At 38.0% G+C, this 21,220-nt stretch overlaps 1 protein-coding gene and 1 pseudogene across 3 annotated transcripts in view; both read right to left on the bottom strand.

Moving 5' to 3' along the window:
* LOC144641477 (uncharacterized) overlaps nt 1-21,220 on the bottom strand; it is a 108,030-nt gene that overhangs the window by 10,757 nt on the left and 76,053 nt on the right. The gene's annotated exons all lie outside the window — the stretch shown is intronic.
* Nucleotides 4,916-20,549, bottom strand: LOC144640181 (ficolin-2-like; annotated as a pseudogene). Its single transcript, XR_013568303.1, has 6 exons — nt 20,540-20,549; nt 13,118-13,303; nt 6,521-6,625; nt 6,261-6,365; nt 5,642-6,016; nt 4,916-5,345 (listed from the first exon to the last, which is right to left on the bottom strand). The product of XR_013568303.1 is annotated as a ficolin-2-like (transcript).

Below are 21,220 nucleotides of genomic sequence, written 5' to 3'. Positions count from 1 at the left end.
TTCTTCTCTTTCCCAAGAGTTCAAGCTTGTAAACATTGTCTTAATTGCCATAAACTGCAGAGGCTCCTCGGCCATTTTTTTGGGATAATATTAGATCCAGTCTCGTCTTTTGCGAAGTGATTTATGTTGCTTTTACAATTTTTCCGCCAAAGTGTCAAGTGAAAATCTCAATAAAAAATTACGGTAAGATCACGAGACATGGGCAGGGAAGAGAAACTAACGGCAATGATCAAGCATCCAAGATACTCTAAGCCTCCTAACGATGCTGAATGTTCACTATCCCTGCCAAAATCGTCAAAATCCAAATCTTTGAATTAATCAGTTTTAAAAATCGACATCATTTTGCATGGTCTACACTAGCTCTCTTACAGACCATTGAAATGACGTAATAAAATGTACTCGAGTTGGACTTCTAGCCGTTAGGCGGGTGAGTCACTGCAAAATTTTGAACTTTTCTAACGTCATTTTTACGGCCCTCAAGAAGTTAGAGTTGCTCTCGGCTACGCCTCGAGCAACTCTTACGCTGCTTTTGTGCTCTCCAAACTTCCCGCGTGCATCCATACTCGTTATACGCACGCTAAGCATGAACCAATTCTTAAATAGACCGCGGAGCATCAAGAATATCATAGTACAGATTTTCGTTTTCAGTAAAATGTTGTTAACTTCAAGGCGATGATTTAAAATGGCACATCAAAGTATAATATCACAGTTGTATTTTGTTTTGTTATATATGCGCCGTAGAAACTCCTTAATATAAAATGGAATTTTAAAATACCTTTGAAATAAGAGATGCCCTAGAGCTTTCAAAAATTTATGGTCTACTCCTAATACAGATATAAACACAGCTGAAAAAAACGAACTGCGTGTTTCATTGAATTTCTCCAAACCTCTGTATAAATAATCATAAATAAAAAATAAAGAGCTAAGAATTGAAAAATAAATAAGACGTTTTCGTCCATTAGCAGAAGCAGCTAATTAAGCATTCAACACATTTTCTAAAACGATGAAGTTGCAAATCAGATGTTGAGAGAATGTACAATTTTTTCACACAGTGTTTTACATTTTTTGTAACGGCAAGTTCAAGACTGTAAGAGATACTTCCGACCAAAATTCTGTGTCGCCGACTTTCTAACACGTTTAATTCAACATAACACCACAGTAAAAACCACGCTACATTTTGCTGCTACCCATAATCCGGCTTCATTTCAATGGACTTGACCGGAACTATAATGCACTTTTAGCCGCAGGAAGGGGAGATCGGGCATAGGCGGCGGGAGGCATTTGAACTTAGCGGAAACTTTCAGTTCACATGAAATGCCCAACCCCAGAGCATTTGTGGATGTTCAAAACAGTCACTAAAATTCAGTAAGATGCTGTAAAAAAAGTATATTAAAACGGTAAGAAGTCCCCACTACGGGCAAACAATTGTCGACAAATCCCCTGCCTATGCCCGGCCTCCTCCTCTCCCCCCAGCGGTTTAACATTGATAGGTGCTCAAAAAAAAAGTAGATTTGTTTTCTTTATACCTTTCACCGAGTGGCAATTAGATTTTTTCTTAGTGTCTGGTAGAGCTAATGTAAAAGATTATTATTTGTCGGCTCGTGATTTCTATTGAGTTTTTCTCATGATTTGATTGTTTTCTTAACATCCTGCGCAGGTTTATTAGCGCAGGGGTGGTCTATTGTTCAAATACGTAAAGTTACAAGCCGTAACGTTTGGATTGTCCCACAAAAATAACAGAGTAAGCCAAGCAGTCAAACGTTTCAGAGTGTAGACGGAAAACCGACAACCAAAATTAATCAATCCGATTGCTCGGGTTTTGTCCCGAGGGCGTTGTTAAGTGGCAGTTTCTCTTAAAGCGGTCCATCGCATTTCGGGTTCGGAAAAAAGTTTTCCCTCAAACTTTGCCCAGTGAACTATATTAGGTTGTAAGTAAATGCAACGACTTTAGTTTTTGGAAATACGTTAAAATATATTTTTTAGAGCTCTCAACAGTGAAGGCTGCAAAAGGCCTAATTTTGAGCTTGGCCAGAACGAGAAATTTCATAAGTTGACGAGCTCGCCGCTCAAAAACAACCAAACGCACCAAATTATTATTCTTATTCCTAGGTTAAGTGGTCCTTCAAAAGTTGGAAACGCATGTTAATTTTGATACATTTTGATTTACGGGTCCGTGAAAATTTAAATATCAGCAACCGTTAGATCGCTTTTTGTAAACATGCAAAAGTATGGTGTCTTCGCCAGCCTTTATTTCACGAGTCCAGACCAGACCATTCTAAATTCCAACTGAATCCTACTAAACAGATGTTAGGAAGTATAGAAATATAAAAATACCTTGCACTTTTTATCTTCCTTTGCCACAGCGACTTCGAACATTTCGTGCTTATGCGAGTATTTCATACACATTATGCAAATGAGCTTACTTACTCGCATAAGCACGAAATTTTCGAAGTCGCTGTGGCAAAGGAAGATAAAAAGTGCACGGTATTTTTATATTTCTATGCTTCTTAACATCTGTTTAGTAGAATTCAGTTGGAATTTAGAATGGTCTGGTCTGGACTCGTGAAATAAAGGCCGGCGAAGACACCATACTTTTGCATGTTTACAAAAAGCGATCTAACGGTTGCATATATTTAAATTTTCACGGACCCGTAAATCAAAATGTATCAAAATTAACATGCGTTTCCAACCTTTGAAGGACCACTTAACTTAGGAATAATAATAATAATTTGGTGCGTTTGGTTGTTTTTGAGCGGCGAGCTCGTCAACTTATGAAATTTCTCGTTCTGGCCAAGCTCAAAATTAGGCCTTTTGCAGCCTTCACTGTTGAGAGCTCTAAAAAATATATTTTAACGTATTTCCAAAAACTAAAGTCGTTGCATTTACTTACAACCTAAGATAGTTCACTGGGCAAAGTTTGAGGGAAAACTTTTTTTCCGACCCGAAATGCGATGGACCGCTTTAAGAGAAACTGCCACTTAATTACCACCGAAGAAGGACTATCGCCCGAAACGCCCGTTTTTTTTTTAATCAATTATGGCACTTTTTATACCTATTTCATTTCTCCTTTTTTTAGTGCCACGCAGTATTTGGAACTTTTGTTCTTATTATCATTGTCCCGAGTAATCCCGCGAAAATTCGTGCATTGTAATGGCTTCGAAAAGTAAGCAAAAATTAACTTGACTCGCATGAAAACCTTCGTACTTTTTATTGGATTAGTAGAAAACGCGGGGCTGGGGCGCCGGGTTAAAGGTTCCCGGGATCCCGAGGTCTGTGGAAAACGCGGCTTCCCGGGTCTGTGGATTATGATTTAAACCTTTATTAAGTAAATATAAGAATCAAATATCCAAGCAGTTTAATCTCTATATTAAAACTATAGTCAAAATTAGCTTTGAAAGCTTTCGTTCAAAGTTATATTTAATTGAGGCATATTATTTACTTCCTTTTGAATTCTGAAAGGACGAAAGTCCAAGCATTGGAAACTAAAAATAAGAGAACACGGAGAGAAAAAGCGCACCCCTTTCTGATGGTCAAGAGTACTTAGGAGAGTCTGAATGGCGGCACCTCGACAACACTAAAAACTTGATTTTTTGGCTCTTTAACGCGAAACAGTAAATTTTTAGGCATTTTAACACTAACAGTACAAAAATTCACTGTAACATTAAATTTTATCCAGAACGAAACAAAAACGGTTCCAAAAAGGCCAATATAATTTTGTTTAGTATATGAAGGATTAGAAGTTTTCGGCCATTTTCCGACGACTTCTGATTAGTTCGGAAGATTTTCGAAGACTACCGAATATTCCCGCAGACTGCCGAAGACTTCCGAAGATTTCTATGGCGGCTCGTGATTTATATTAAGCTTTTTTCCTTTCAATATCAGCAGCAGAAAGAAACTTGTCAACTATACTACTGATGAACCAGTAAATTCTCACAACTAATGGATTATACTACCTTGATGAACCAGTAAATTCTTACAACTAATGGATTATACTACCTTGATGAACCAGTAAATTCTCACAACTAATGGATTATACTACCTTGATGAACCAGTAAATTCTCACAACTAATGGATTATACTACCTTGATGAACCAGTAAATTCTTACAACTAATGGATTATACTACCTTGATGAACCAGTAAATTCTCACAACTAATGGATACTACCTTGATAAGCCAGCAAATTCACACAACTAATGGGTTATACTACCTTGATGAACCAGTAAATTCTCACGACTAATGGATTATACTACCTTGAGGAAGAAGCAAATTCACACAACTAATGGATTATACTACCTTGATGAACCAGTAAATTCACACAACTAATGGATTATACTACCTTGATGAACCAGTAAATTCACACAACTAATGGATTATACTACCTTGATGAACCAGTAAATTCTCACGACTAATGGATTATACTACCTTGATGAACCAGCAAATTCACACAACTAATGGATTATACTACCTTGATGAACCAGTAAATTCACACGACTAATGGATTATACTACCTTGATGAACCAGTAAATGCACACAACTAATGGATTATACTACCTTGATGAACCAGTAAATTCACACAACTAATGGATTATACTACCTTGATGAACCAGTAAATGCACACAACTAATGGATTATACTACCTTGATGAACCAGCAAATTCTCACAACTAATGGATTATACTACCTTGATGAACCAGTAAATTCACACAACTAATGGATTATACTACCTTGATGAACCAGTAAATTCTCACGACTAATGGATTATACTACCTTGATGAACAAGTAAATTGTCACAAATAATGGATTGAGGAACCAAAAAAATTGTCAGAATTTCTTTTAGAATAGTAATAAAATTCGGAAAGCACAGTTAGAAAAGTTGTTAACGAGACTGGAGAAACGACGAGAGCTCGCTTAAAGGAAGAGAAAAGACAAAAATGAGGCGTGAAAAATAGCTACACAATAAATAATGACCAGCACTTCTTTTGGGCTATTTTTAATCATCCAGTTAGTGTGACAACTGTTTTTCAAACACTTATTTGTGTTTGGCCAATGGTCAGCAAACAAACAAACTTAAAATTTCACAGGTCTGATTTTCATCTCAGCTCTCTTGGCGGAATAGTACCATCCTTTCCAAGCGTTCCAGACGACACCGGTAGGCCAACCACTTGCGTCAGTTTTGTATGGTCCGTGATGATACAGACCGTTCAGGTTGGAGTGATAACAGCTCTTGTACCACCAGGCTCCTTTACAGGTCACAGCACAGTTAGCGCTGGATGCGCCGTCATTATTCTGATCTTTGGTTGTAAAGGGGTAACCACGATGATAAGAAAGAGAATCACCAGCAGTTCCTGAAAAAATAACACGAAATTTTGATCTCGTCAAGAACGGTAATAAAATCTTTACAATTGGTTTTTGTTTTAAAGGTGTGATAACAGAACATTTCAATTAATATATATTTAGACTTCACTCATTTTGTAGAATCAGAAGCTAATATGGTTTCCTTCTTCGTCTTCATTTTTTTCTTCAGTTTTCCTCTTCGTCTTATTCTTCTTCTTCTCTTTACAACCATCTCAATCAAAGTCATCATGTAGTATTTCGACTGTAAAAAGAAAAAATGTAATGTAATTATAACAAAAATATGTACCTGAGTAAGTTCCAAGGCTCAGCTTGTACTTCGTCGTCTCGTTCGTAACTGCAAACATGTCGTACTCGGCGTACGCAGTTTTGCCTGCAGTGTCTTCCAGATCTACTCAAAGCCTGTTCTTTGTTTTCGTCAGGCGGTGTATCTTGTCCAGTCCCAGCCAAAACTCTCCACTCAGGTTACCGAAGCCATTCTTGTAGTCGGCCCAGCCACCGTAGAAATCAACGGATCCGTCCATTCTTCTCTGGAACACTGTCCACCCCCCACCGGCTGTTGTTTGGTCACAAAACACATCAAAGGCACCTGAACCATCAGGGTCGATTGTATAAACACCGCTGATTCTTTGACCGGATCTGTACAGCTCAGCACAGTCCTTAGCTGTTGAGGAAAATAAAGGAGAGTTTTCTCATCGTAAAATGAATAAGCCAATTGCTTTTAAAGATCGAAGGGTTTCAGTTGTAACTGAAAACACGAAAGCAGTTTTTAAGCGAGTGATCTCAAGTGTTTTAATTTCAAGTTTCCAATCAATAGAACAGAACTACTAAAGAATGTATTTCATTCATGAGAGCCCACTGAAAGGAGAATTTAAGAATCTCAGCACGCAAAAAACATTTGTACTTACCTTTCGCCAAGGTCTTGTTCCCTTTTAGGATGTTGATGTCATCTTGCATTTCAGTGAGTTGTTTCTTGATCTCTTGAAGGATAGTTTCTAACTTCTTGTTTGGCTCTGCGTAAAAAGAAAATATACTAATCAAAGGGGACTGCATATAAAATGTTTGAAGGAGTTTCAATTGACAGTAACTGGCTCAGTATCAAAATTTCACCCGGCCAAATTATAGGGGATTTTATATTATGAACACACATAAAAAGATTTGTACTCACCTTTCACAGATGTCTTGTTTGCTAGAATGTTGACGTCATCTTGTACTTGAGTGAGTTGTTTCTTCATCTCTCGTAGAAGTGTTTCAATCTCAGTCTTATTTGGCTCTGAATATGATAAAATTCACATGTAACGTTAAAGCGGATTGCATTAAGAATGCTAGCCAATATAATAGAAGTACTTAAAAATAATGTCGCGGATTTACCGCGATGAACTGGGGCAGAGTTAAAGGCCAGGTTACTGGAAGAAAGGCCTGGTTACCTGCTCAACTTGTGACTTTTTTGACAACGTGGTTTACGAACGAGTGTGGACATTTTTCGTGTGATACTTTAGATAATTTGTAGTGACATTTGGACCATTTGAAGTTCTGTTGTTAGACTCGGCAATATGTGATTCTCACCTCGGCAACATGTGGTAGCAGAGCGAGGTTAGCAAAGCTTTCAAACGTGGAAAATGAGTGGATGTATTCGTCAGCGTTTGGGCCCGACGAAGAAGCGACTGAAGGATCGAATCGAACAGGCTGAAACCTTCCTTCAACAAGATGTTTCTCTGGATGATACCGAGGACAAAGCCAACCAATTACTCCTCAAGTTAGAGAGAAATCTCGAAACATATAAAGATTTACTGGAACAGCTACAAGAGGCATCCAAAGAGGTCGAAGCTAAAAGCCAGCGACTGGAAAATGAAATGGAAGACTTCAGTGTTCTCGCGCTTGATGGAGACGAAGCTATTTGCGATCTTAAAACACTTCTGATTAATATTGCCAAACGAAAACAGCAGACAACTGAAAATGAGGGAAGAGAAAAGGAAAGAGCTCATCAAAGAGAACTTCAAATGGAAAAACTTCAACAAGAGAAGGATCTTCAACTGGCAAAACTAAACCAAGAGAAAGAGATTCAAATGGAAAAGATGAAACTGGAATTGGAAATGTTGAAGCAGAATGAAATAGACAAACAGCGTGAACATGAACTAAAGAAATTGGAAGTGGAATTGGAGGCTAAGAGAAAATTGGTTCAAACTGAGCAGGAAATGGAACTCAAAAGAGCGACTACAGATACAGAACTTAAGATGAAAGCAGAAATGGAACAAAAACGTCTTGAATTGGAAAAAGAATTTGGCACTCCAATTACTCGTCACACTCCCACTATCAAGCTTCCCAAACTGGAACTTCAAAAATTCAATGGAGATGTCCTGAAATGGCAGGAATTTTGGGATTCATTTGACGCCTCCATTCACAGAAATCCAAATCTTCAACCTGTGGAAAAATTCAACTATTTGAAAATTGAATTGGAAGGAGCTGCAAGTGCAGTTATCTCTGGGCTGGAGCTAACTAACTCCAACTATGAAGTGGCAATAAATTTACTTCAAGAGAGATTTGGGAGACAAGATATCAGGATGGATGCTCACTACTCAGCGTTGATGGATCTTCCTATCTCTTCACCTTTCACTGCTAAACTCCGTGAAACCTATGACACGATTGAGAAGCATCTTCGTTCTCTTAAAGCCCTTGGTGAGAATGTGGAACAGCCACATTTTGTTTTTCTGATTAAATCAAAGCTGCCAAAGGAAGTTGTGTCCCGTATGGAAGAGTACAAAGATATGGAGGAGAAATGGACGGTGGAAAGCATCCGAAAAGCTTTCAAACGTTATGTTTGTGCTCAAGAGGTTGGTGAGCGTCAAACTCCATTGATTTATAGTCCTGAAGACCAAGATACTAAAGTGAAGTCTCAGAACCAGAAATCACTGTTTGCGAAATGGCCTGGAGTTACAACTACTGGGGCTTTACTTTCTGGACATGAAGAATCCTCCACTGAAGGTCAAACATTGGGCTGTTTTTACTGCCAAAGAAAGGATCACTGGAGTGACCAGTGTAAAACATATCCAACTGTTGAGTCAAGAAAGGCAAAAATCAAAGGAAACTGTTTCATCTGTTTAAAGCCAAATCATTTACTGAAAGAATGCAAGGTTAGCAAACCATGTTTCCACTGCCAAAGAGTTAGAAATCACCACAGAAGTCTTTGCCCAAAAAGGTTTTCTTCTAATGAAGAAAATGAAACTGTGGCTATGTTTACCGACCCCTTAATGGCACCCGAAACTGAAAGTTCGTTATTGGTTTCTGGCGAACAGGTACTGATGCAGACTGCACTGGCAGATACCGTGAACCTCGAGACTTCAAAGAAGCTGCCTACCCGACTTTTGCTAGATTGTGGAAGCCAGAGAACCTACATAAGTGAAGATTTAGTAAATAAACTTCAACTGAAGCCCAGCAATTCTGAAATCCTAACTGTCTTCACATTTGGCTCTACAAAGCCCAAGGAGCTTAAGACCACACTGGTTGAACTTGGTTTGAAATTAAAGAATGGAGAGACAATGAACATTCAGGCAAATGTGGTTCCGAAGATTACCGGAATGATTCAGAGGGCACCTGTCAATTCTGAGTATTTTGATCCCCTTGTAAGGGGATATGAACTTGCTGACACTCTCCCAAATGAACTAGAGGTATCAAGTGTCGAATTGTTGATTGGAAATGACTACTACAGTGATTTGGTTTTGCCAGAAAGGAAGAAAGTGAGACCTGGTCTGTACTTGCTTGGATCTCATCTGGGTTGGATTCTCTCTGGTCGACTGCCAACTGAAGAAAGCAAAACGTCAGAAATCTCAATGTTTCTTATGGCTGGAACATATGGTAATTCCCATCTGCAATCCTTTGTGGCTCCACTGGAGAGCTCAAGTGACCTTTTGAAACCAAACTTGGATGAATTTTGGAAACTGGAAACTATTGGAATCAAAGAACCTGTCAATGATTGTGATGATGATGAAGCCATTCAAAACTTCTATGACACCGTTAGAATGTCAAATGGGCGATATGAGGTTACTTGGCCATGGAAAGAAGAAAACCCCCAGCTTCCTGACAACTACCAACTGGCTCTTGGTAGGCTAAACTCTCTACTGAAACGAATTCAAGGAAATCCAGAGTTACTTGAAAAGTATGACAACATCATCAAAGATCAACTTGAAAAAGAAATCATCGAGAAAGTGGATGACGAAACTGAAGAAGGATGTAAAAAACATTACATTCCTCACCATGCCATCATTTCACCAGATCGAAAGACTACTAAAGTACGAATTGTGTACGATGCATCAGCAAAAGCCAAAAAAGGATGCAAAAGTCTTAACGAATGTTTGTATCGTGGTCCTGTCATCTTAGAGGATCTCTGTGGCCTTCTACTTCGTTTCAGGACTCACAAAGTAGCTCTGACAGCAGATATTGAAAAGGCGTTTTTGCAAGTTGGCCTCCAACCTTCAGATCGAGATGTAACTAGATTCCTTTGGCTTGAAGACCCCACTAAGCCACCGACCAAGGACAATCTGCAAATTTATCGCTTTACCAGAGTCCCATTTGGAGTCATCTCAAGTCCCTTTCTGCTTGGAGCCACCATTCTCCATCACCTAGAACAGGTTGGAACTCCCACTGCAGAGAAGATTATGAAACACATGTATGTGGACAATCTTTTGACTGGAGTGGATTCAAGTGAAGAAGCAAGAGAGTTCTATTCAGAATCAAAGGAAGTATTTCAAAAATCATCCATGAATCTGCGAGAATGGAATTCAAATTCGAAGGAATTCCTGAATTCAATTTCAGAGCAGGATAGAGTAAAGGAAACTGTAACTAAAGTACTTGGAATTCTCTGGAACACTGTTAAAGATCAGTTGATAGTCAAAGGTTCAAAACCAGCAGAATGTTCTACTAAAAGAGAGGTGCTGAAAAACATCGCTACAGTTTTTGATCCGGTGGGATTCTTTACTCCTGCAACTCTCAAAGGAAAGCTTTTCCTCCAAGATCTGTGGGCCTTAAAGAAAGAATGGGATGAGAAACTGGATGAAGAGATGCTTCACAAATGGATAAAAATTCAAAACGAGATTGACTTGATCTCCATGGTAACCATTCCAAGATTCATTGGTAACTCCAACTGTCAGTTGCTATGCTTTTGTGATGCTTCGACCAAGGCTTATGCCTCTGTTATCTATTTGAGCTCTGATGCTGGTGTAAATTTGCTCTTCAGCAAATCAAGAGTGGCGCCCATTAAGAAACTAGGCACACCTCGACTGGAACTTTTAGCAGTACTTATTGGTGTCCGAATGCTAAAGTTTGTGCAAGAGCAACTTCAACTTCCTGTGGAAAAGAAAGTCCTTTGGACAGATAATCAATGTGTCCTTCACTGGATCATGAGTAAAAAGCCGCTATCAACTTTTGTTCGGAACCGAGTCCAAGAGATCACTGAAACAAAGGACATAAGTTTTCGTTATGTCGCCACCAGTCAAAATCCAGCAGACTTAGCAACGAGAGGAGTCTCAGCACAAGATCTGAGCAAATGTGAACTTTGGTGGCATGGCCCAGAATGGCTTCTGGACAATGAGAAAACTTGGCCAACTTGGGATGTCCCAGAAATTACTAAAGAGACATTGGAGAAGATTGAGAGTGAAACAAGAGGTCCGAAAACCTTCTATGAAACCTCCACCTTGGCTAAAGAAAGTATCAATGGAGGACAGACGGAAGACCAAAACAAACCCTCACCACCCACTGCACCCTTTGGAATAGATGAAAGGAAATACTCTTCCCTTCTTCGGCTTCTTCGAATTACGGCATGGATGTTAAGATTTGTTAATAAAGCTAGGAAACAGACAACCCGAACTGGAGAGCTAAAGGCTATCGAAATTATGGAAGCAAAGATTTTATGGATCAAGTTTGTCCAGAAGACCAATTTTCCAGAAGCATTTAACAACAAGAGTGGAACTGTGAACAAAAAGGATTACAAAAATCAACTTGGGATTCAACTTCATGATGATGGACTTCTTCGTTGCCATGGAAGGATGATTCACGCTGAACTACCTCTTGAGGCAGTTTATCCAATACTTCTTCCCAAAAGGAGCCCTTTCACTTCATTACTCATCAAAGAATATCACCAAAAACTCTTTCATTCTGGTGTTTCTCATACACTAGCTCAACTAAGAAATCAGTATTGGATTCCTCAGGGAAGAGCTGAAGTAAAGAAAGCAATTCATGGCTGTGGTGTCTGTAAAAGATTTCAAGGTGGACCCTTCAAGCTTCCATCAATGTCTCCATGGCCCAGAAAGAAAGTTGCAAAATCTGCTCCCTTCACCTATACTGGTTTAGATTATTTTGGTCCCCTTTACATCCAATCTGGAAGTTCAAAGAAAAAGGTTTGGGTATGTCTCTTCACCTGTGTCATTGTCAGAGCCATCCATTTGGAACTGGTAAAGGACATGACTGCTGAGCAGTTTCTGCTTGCACTCAGACGATTTATAGCAAGAAAAGCTAAACCTGCACAGCTTATACTAGATAATGCCCCACAGTTTAAGCTTGCAAAAACTGCCATTGATAAAGCCTGGAAGGAAACAGTTTCAAATCATGAATTGCAAAGTTAAACTGCCAACCAAGGAATTGAGTGGAACTTTATAGTTGAACTGGCCCCTTGGATGGGGGGATTTTATGAAAGACTGGTTGGCACTGTTAAGGGAGCTCTCAAGAAATCGATTGGCAAGATTTGTCTGACTGAGGACCAGCTTGAAACCATTCTGACAGAAGTCCAGGCTGTTATCAATTCTCGTCCACTTGTTTACGTCGGCGAGGACTTTGACTCCGGATTTTCACTGACTCCAGCCGATTTCTTGAATCTCAATCCCCAGTCTGGAGTTCCTCTAATCGAGATCCATAACTCACACGATCCAGACTATGGAAAGAAGAGCTCAGCTGATAAGTTACTAGAACTCTGGAGTAAAGGTCAGCGACACCTGAACTCGGTTTGGAAAGTCTGGAGAGATGATTACTTACTAAGCCTCCGAGAAAGAGGGCAGACACACGTAAAGGGCCCTCGAATTCAAGCCGCAGAAGAGCCAAGAGTGGGCAGTGTAGTGCTTTTAAAGGAAGATTTGCCACGCGGAATCTGGAAAATGGGAAAAATTATAGAACTCATCTCGAGTAATGACGGAGAAGTTCGGGCAGCTAGAGTTCTTCTGCCAAGCAAAAAAGTTCTTAACAGACCACTCAATCACCTTTACCCCTTAGAATGTGGTATTGGTCAGAAAGATGATTTGACACAGGATGGGGAACAGTCAAAGGAAATTTCCTCCACCACTATGCGCCCCACCCGAGCAGCAGCTATCCGAGCAAGGCAACTGATGCAGAATCTCCTTTCCTCGGAAATTGGAACTTTCTCCTGGGGGAGTGTCGCGGATTTACCGCGATGAACTGGGGCAGAGTTAAAGGCCAGGTTACTGGAAGAAAGGCCTGGTTACCTGCTCAACTTGTGACTTTTTTGACAACGTGGTTTACGAACGAGTGTGGACATTTTTCGTGTGATACTTTAGATAATTTGTAGTGACATTTGGACCATTTGAAGTTCTGTTGTTAGACTCGGCAATATGTGATTCTCACCTCGGCAACAAATAATATAATGTCTCACGTAGTAGGTCTGGGAAGCTTGTAAATGTTAATCCAGCTCTACATTTTATTCCCTACAAAAAAGCGAATATGCATTAATTCTTAGCACAGAAACGTTAAACAGATTTGTATTTACCTTTCACCAAAGTCTTGTTCCCTTTGATGATTTCATCTTCAACGTGAGTGAGTTGTTTTTTCATTTCGTGAAGGATAGTTTCAATCTTCTTGTTTGGCCCTGCATTGAACCTGTTGTACACGTTGTTACATTCCTTTGTGGCTGTAGAACTGACTGGGGTGCTATTAGCGTTATTTCTTGGCTTAGCTGAGGTTTATCCGTCACAAACAACGGCAAGAACAGCAAACTGCAACGGAAACCTGAGGAAACACAAGTCATTGTGTGAATTTGATCAAAGCCCAACTTAACCGTAGTTAACTGTGTCACGGACTGGTGAAAAAGAGGATGTGACTCATCTTTAGTGCAGCAAGGTGTTTGCGTCACTGAATTCGGTGCAAGGCAATTTTCATGTTTTTGGACGCATTTTTCATTGGACAATCTTTTGACAGCTTCAAAAATGATGACAGCTTTGCAAAGAACAATGCAACCAACAAGAAAAAACTTCTCTTTATGTAAAAACCCTGTTGATAATTTGCCTACTTGTAACAGACGATTTAGCATCGATCTAAAATTTGATCGAAAAAGTTTTGCTTTTCCTTCAAAAATGTGTTGCTAAAGTTAATAAAAGTGTTTAAACCTCGCCCGTAGTCTTTGTCAAACTGCGTTCAAAACTTAACAAGAATAGCGCCTCCGATTTTCAGTAGTGATTATTAAGTAATGATTTGATTTAATTGGAACTGATATACTGGTATTTTTGTCCCGGCCAGTAGGGTAAATCTAGCTGTGGAACTTTGCTTCTAGCGTTACCCTGTCTCTTTGTTAAGAGGACCTTAGAAACTTTGAATAGTAGGCCATGTCCTCAGCCAATCTTTGGACTGACTGCTTTGCCCAGTAGGCTCAAAATCCACCGTATTTCGCAACGATATAAAAGTGAGCCATTCACCTCATCCATTTTCAGCATTTTCAAATATTCTACGAAATCTTTATTTTCAGCCTAAACTGGTCTACATGTAAATTATTTCTAATTCTAACACGTCATATTTTGGCCTTAGTATATTAACTAGAAGTATCATCTGATGATTACAATGTATCAAAAAAAATTCGAAAGACTTAAACCGAAACAGTTTGGACACAAGTTACATGACGCGTACGGCCTAACTACCGCATGTCCTCATTTCAAAATATTCAAAACAAAACGCTAGTTTAAAGAGTTTTCTGTGTTCACAAAACTATAAATCAATGTTTCACCCGCATTTTTGCTCGGACAAATAAAAAATCAAATCAAATCCATTGTTTGTTTTTTATTCTGCGGGATACATACTTCATAGATGGCACGGGATAGACGAAAACGCTAAACTTTAAAAACAAAGTGATCACTCAGATTAGATAGACTAAAGAGAATTGTCCTCGATTAAAATCTGTTTTATTTGCACTAAAAACGCTTTGAATTAAATACCAGCAACAGAAGGAAGAGTTTAAATCTATGAAAAGCGATTTGGGAGCTATCAACATGTGTCAGTATTTGGATACGCATAATCAACTCTGTAAATCGAGCCCGCCGCTACGCGCTCGGCAAAAACAAAACTAAAATCGCCTACAACGATCAAAATAGCTCGTTCAAGATCTCTTTTTAAAGCTCTCAACAAGCTCTTAATTTTTTAATAAATATAAAAGCGAAAAATACATCGCGAAAGACTTAAATCTGCAAAATGTCTGTAGTGGTTATCGGAAGTTCAATCACAACTTAACGACAAAAGGATACGTTCACAACTCCATTCGCTCAAGGTAGGTTAATTGCGCTATTGTTCCAGTCTTTTGAAGTCACTCGGGCGGCTTCTTTCAAAATATCTCACCTTTTTAGAAACAAATAAAACCGAAGTTGTGCGACACAGTTTCGGCAGCTACCGAAACTTATACCCAAAGGAATAAATGAAGCCTTCAGACTACAATTTCCAGCGGTATTGCCCATTTCAGAAAGACACATTTAAAGCGTGGTGGAGTTGTAATGCTCATTCAAAAGAATGATTACAGATCGTGTTTATTACTTTGGTACTGAAATTACTAAGAGAAACAGAGTTAAGTTTAGTTTCAATCTTTTCTTTCAGTTAAATGTCCAACTAATGACTGTATTTTGAATTTGCTTGTTCATCGGTTTATTGAGCCAGGAATATTAATACTTAAAACAGGCAGTTTCTGACAGAAATTGGTTCAAAAATTACTTTGAATGTCGAGTGTGTTCGCCTGCATGGTGATATATCAGTTATTTCTGAATCGTTTTGATTCGCTTTAATGCAGGATGCGTTTGGGAGCTTTACATTTTATCAAGAGTACATAATGATCCTCTCAGTTTTTTGACAAAAAAAAAATCCAGCGATCTTTTGTTCAACTTGAGCGCTTTTGAAACTTTGTTAGAAAATCTTAAAAACAACTAGTCTTTAGTATGACTTTTGCGAGTTAGAAAATATTTCAACGACGACTGCTATATTGTTTAGAACAAAAACCCATTTCGCCGAGTTCTCTAAATGGAAATTCATCGAAAAATATTTCAAATACAATATAACTTCTTATTAAGAGTTTGGATAATTTGAATATCGCGAAAACACTATTGTAAATTTTCCATTCCGGTCGATCTGCTACTGTTAATAAACGCTATAAACAAGTGCCTATGGCATATACCTCCCGAGAATTGAACGGACATAATATAATAATTTTTGAAAATATTTAACACAACAGCAACTTTGAGTTTTGACGCCGCTGCTGACATAATACGAAGAACGGTCAATAATATAAATTGCTATAAAGGGGTAATTTTCCCAAAAGACGATCATCGAAACTAAACGGAAACTAATAATAATAATTAACACAAAATTGACACAATAAACTGCCGAGTTTTAATGCGAGCGGTATAAAAACGTACTGTGCTAAAACTATAAAACAGCATTTTTCTACTTAATAGCATAATTAGTCCTTTTTTCGGGGTCCACCAAAACGTAATTCCTGATAGCTTTAAAGTGATTTTAAATAACAAGAATTAACAAAACAATACCTCTGTTAATATTTTGAGACATTATCACTTCAGGTCCGCTTTTGTCGAAATAATAAATTAATAAATAAGTTCGTTGCTGTTTAACGCTTGTCGCCCTGACAGAAAACAAAATATTTGAGAAACAATTGAAAAACTAAATAGAAAAAGGTAGTTAGGCATGATTGTTGTTAGAAATCGCAACTTTTCCATTAGACTCAAAATAACTGACAGAGTTTTAATATGCGTAGCTGAGAAACGCCCCAGGCAAAACTGAAAATTTTTCTGCGCTAAATCAAAAAGCGGTATTATTTCTAGGCAACTTGCCCTCGTTGCTGACATTTTCAAAAAGTTAAATTTTAGTTTATAATGTAGTAAAGTTTATTTTGCGAAAGCCAAGCTAGCGAAAAACTTAGACGTGGACATGACTACTGAGCACAACTCGTCGCCTTTTCGTGTTTGGAATATTTAATCACGGCTATTAAACGATAGAACTGTTAAATTGTTTATTCTATGACAATGCAAATTGAATCAAACTCGCCGATGTTTTTGCTGTTCACGACTGATCAGCGAGTGTCCGGAGTAAACAACCTCCGTTTTGATTAAGGCTGATGACAAAAAGAAGATTTGTAGCCTATGTCTGATGATTGAAGTTTGTCAAGAAAAAAAATTCCGACAGCGCTTGGAAACATATCTCAAAGACGGTGACTAAATTAGACTCCGTCGCCTATCATTTAACATATTTCTTTTTACAAACTTAATAAAATCGACAACTTTCTTGTGGATTTTAAGAAACCCTAGCTTCTCGATCAAGCAGGCTATTTTAATATTTCGAAGAAACAAAAAGAAGAGTAACAATTTACCTCAGTGAAGTTCACAAACACAACCACTGAATTCGACCCACAATTTTATCACGCGCAATGACACATTTTGGAAATCAGTGAAACTGGACTAACCTTTCGCACGAGCCTTCAGTTCCGTGTTACAAAACACTTGCCAAAGCGGTTTTAAACACCTTGTCTAAGTTTGGGCAGTCACAAACCCTGAAAAACAATGAATATGTAGTCATAGTGAAGAGACGTCCCTTTAAGCAGCAGTGCCATGTGATTGTAATTCCCCGTTCTTGCTTGCACCTTTCCGCAAGAAAAGTCTCTCATAAGAAGCTTCCGTGGATAACAGAAAGGCAGCCAACAGATACGTCACATTTTCATTGAACTTTCTGTCTTTGTCTGAGCACAAACAAAAGGCCACAAAAAGTGTTTTGATTACTTTGGAACTGTGATGGCGTTTTTTTAATATTATTTTCACTGCATTTGATTTGATGATTAAAAAACTGATATCTGATGAAGATTATTTTTTAACATTTGTCATCACGTCACTAAATACTGACCACATTCGTTCCGTTTTTTTTCTTTATTCAAAATTTCCTTCCAACTGATGACTGAATGAAATTTACAGAGGCGTGACGAGAAATAGTTATGTAATTTATTTAGCTTTTTAAAAGTGAAGGATTTTAGTGTTTTTTTCTTTCAATTTAAAAAGGCGATTTCACTTTTTGCGCCCGTCAAATCCGGATGCAAAACAGGAACTTCATATTCAATCGACACGTCATCCATGAGCTGTTTTGAGACAAGTCAGCTGTGAAGTGACTACATGGTTATGTTTGTTACTATTCCACAACAGCAGACCAGGTTTGTGTCGTACAACTAAAGGGTGCAATTAGTTGAAGCAAAAATGATTTATATGCCTTTTTTCCTTGCTTTTCTTTTTCGTGAAGTCTTTAACTGATGCTAAATTATGCAATAGTGATGTGTCGAGATTTGCATAGCACTACTGCTGTCGACTTGCTGGGAACAAGTTCTAAGGATTTTTGACAAAATTTCAGCCTTAAAACTCATGGGATTTTCTTTCTCCTTCCCCTCTGATCGTCACGTGTCGAGTTTAAACAAATGAACCTGGAAACCACTTGCCTCTCTTCAGAATCTCAATCAATGGCCTATAATTTCCTTTTGTTCTTGAAGAACACATTTTCCTGTTTCTTTTTCTAACCGAGATATTGAAGGAGTCACCAGCGTTATAATTGAATTTTGAAATAAAAATGATTCTCAGTAATATATAGATAAAATAAGTGCTTACTATTTTTCGATATAACTGACCGGTTTCTCTGCGAAGAACGCTGGTTTCATTACAAAATAAAGAAGTGTAAAGATGAGGGCGAGTAGCTAGGACTAACCTGGTTCGCCGGACGTAAAAGTCAGTCCTGTCAGAGTTCCCTTCGTGAATATCCTGTGGGATTGGAATGCATTTGGTTGGTCAGTGAATTAGCAGCTTTTCCTTATCCTCGACTTACTCGTTACTTATCATTCTCTAATTGTTTGTTGATCCTTAAGACTATAGACAGTGATATAATTAACTCATGATGCACGTGACGATGCAATCAGAATCTAGGAATACCACCTGAAGAGGCCGTCTTTCTTAAAAACACCCACTCAAATTCGTCAAACTCTGGCAACTGAAAGACTTTACCGAGGCTAAAACTAAAACAGATTTGGTTTGATTCAAATTGATTTTCTGGCTGTCAAATATTTCATTAAAATCGAACACCGACAATTTGTTTATAAACATGTCTAGTTCTTAGAAAGTAGCAATGCAACTTCCCCCTTGATTTATCTGGCAATGCGTAATCAAAAATATAATGACCACTACTGATCGGTATCGAATGAAGGTTGAAAAATGGCCTTGATTTGGAAGCGAATATTTCAATTTCGGGACCTGGCTGATAACTCTACTCTACACAGCCGAAAAGTGAAGCCATTATATGCTAAAATATGCAAAATTACATGTACGTTTTCAGTATTTCAAAAGTTGAGTTATGACCGTTTGTATCAGCACACGTGCGAGTAATGATGACAATATAAGCGGAAATGTTGTTATTACTCGCACATGTGCTGATACCAGGCTGAAACAAACGGTCATAACTTTTGAAATACTGAAAACGTATATTTTATACACATTGATTACGTCATCAGTCACAAAAAAGAGAAATTGTTTGAACAAATGTCTCAGTTTGAAATAATGTGCCAGACTTGATTAGCAAATGTCATTTGAAATGTATGTTGCGAAATACACAGATAATTTCTCTGGGCAAAGGTGATTAAAAGGAAAGAAGCATATGAGAAATGTTGACAAAATAAATGAAATATTTGCTTGCGAATAGGATTTTTATGTTTTTCTCCGACAATCTAATGTTGAGTTGCCATGTTGTGCTACGGGTTGCGTGACAACACCCGGGCATGTGCGGAGAGGTCATAGGGCTTAATCAGAGGATACCCCCTCTTGCGGAATGCGTTACTATTACACAGTCAATTGCTGTCGTGTCATTCAATTCAATTCTTGACTTGCTGGGAAAAGAATGTTTTTCCCCGCCCAAGCCTTCCCTGTGTTGTCCTCTCAACAGTGCTTTTGGTTGTTGTTTTGCAGTTTCGTTTTTGAGTGCCCTCACCTTTACTGGGCCAGAAAAATATTTAATTTTGTTTCTTGTGAATTGATCTTGATCTCAAAACAATGATTTTATTAAAGCGGCTATGGGCCTTTGTTTATAGCCATTAAATTCCAACATTGGTGTGTGTGTTGTGTTGGGGCCCAGCACATCAGCTTCAGGATATGCAGCACTGATTTATATGCAGTTGAGATGAGGGGGGGAAACATAAATAAAGAAACAACTTGTTTTCTTAAGTATTTTAATAAACTAGTGACCATGCCATTCCTTTTTCAAACTCGTTTTGAAATCGGTGCAAGACAATTTCCATGTTTCTGGAAGTCTAAATAATCTTTTGTGCAATATTATCAGATCCACACAAGGCCAAAAGTTTTGACGAGAAGATAAGTCTTCAAACGTTTATTGTTGATTTTAAATAATAATCAAAACGCTTTATAAATTTATATGCCTGTCTCATTCAGTTTCCGTAACCTGCGCAATTTTTCTTGTCACAACCTTATTTGTCTTTTCACTTTAGCATAGTTCTTGTCCCCGGCTGTATTTTGAAATGGCCGATTCTTCTCGAAAATTAGAAAAATAGCTTTGTTGAATGCAAATGAGACAACTTGGTGGGCCTTGTAATTCAAGCACGTTAGCCGCTTGTTAATTCTCACTCTTGGTTGATTACTAAGAGCATGTACTGTAACGTCAGTTTTTCTGGCGTTCAGCTTAGCATGTTTACAACTGGTGGCTGAAATGCCTGATAGTGAGTTTCAGACAATTTGTGCGGCAATTCACCTAATAATTTTAATACTATTGAATAAAAAAAGAATAAATCACTTTATTTTAAGGTCAATAGCTCGCTTGAGGATCGCACGACCTTAATAGTATTACGCGGCTCAATTTTATAGTGTATTGAAAATTCAAGTGAAACTGAACTTACCTGGATTCATCGTTCAATGCAGTATATTTACTGCATGTGACTTCTGTAGAACATAACACTCGCTAAAAGAAGCTAACATTAGTTAAGATGGAAGCCATATACCGGAGAGATGATTTACATCTATGGAACAAACTAGACCACAGTGATAGAGAAAAACCTAATGTCACGAGTTTTAAAAACAGTATTGGGAGAAAAGACCTCACCCGTCTTATACAAACTGAGTGTAAATGTGACATATGCAGCTAGCCGATATACATTTTTAAATTTTTAATTTTTAAATCTTAACTGCTATTTTTATCTTTCACCTACTTTTATAATAAAATTTTATATTCTATTGTAATTTATTTATTTATTCATTTATTTATTTATTCTTAGAATTTAAGTGTAAATATTTTAACTTTAAATAGCTTAGATATATAATAATGTGATAAGCTCATAAGAAGTCACTCGCAGAGTATTATTTAAGGCATGGTGACTTTTGCGCCAAAAAAGTCATATTCATTCGTTTTCTCTTCGACAATGGCCATTTTACTAACTTATCTTTCTTTCCTTTTAGTTGCATTCCGCCACTGTGAAATGTACTTGGACTTTGCGTGTTCAGATAACAGAGGTACAAACGTTTGCAAGACAGCTTATACTGTCAGACAGTCGGCTTTGTACTGAACATCGCTTTATTAAAAA

The sequence above is a fragment of the Oculina patagonica genome, chromosome 2 (assembly GCF_052425735.1).
Source record: "Oculina patagonica isolate OP01 chromosome 2, crgOcupat, whole genome shotgun sequence".
Lineage (NCBI taxonomy): Eukaryota > Metazoa > Cnidaria > Anthozoa > Scleractinia > Oculinidae > Oculina > Oculina patagonica.
The sequence above is the reverse complement of the archived record's forward strand: the minus strand, read 5'-3'. Positions and strand labels throughout refer to the sequence as shown.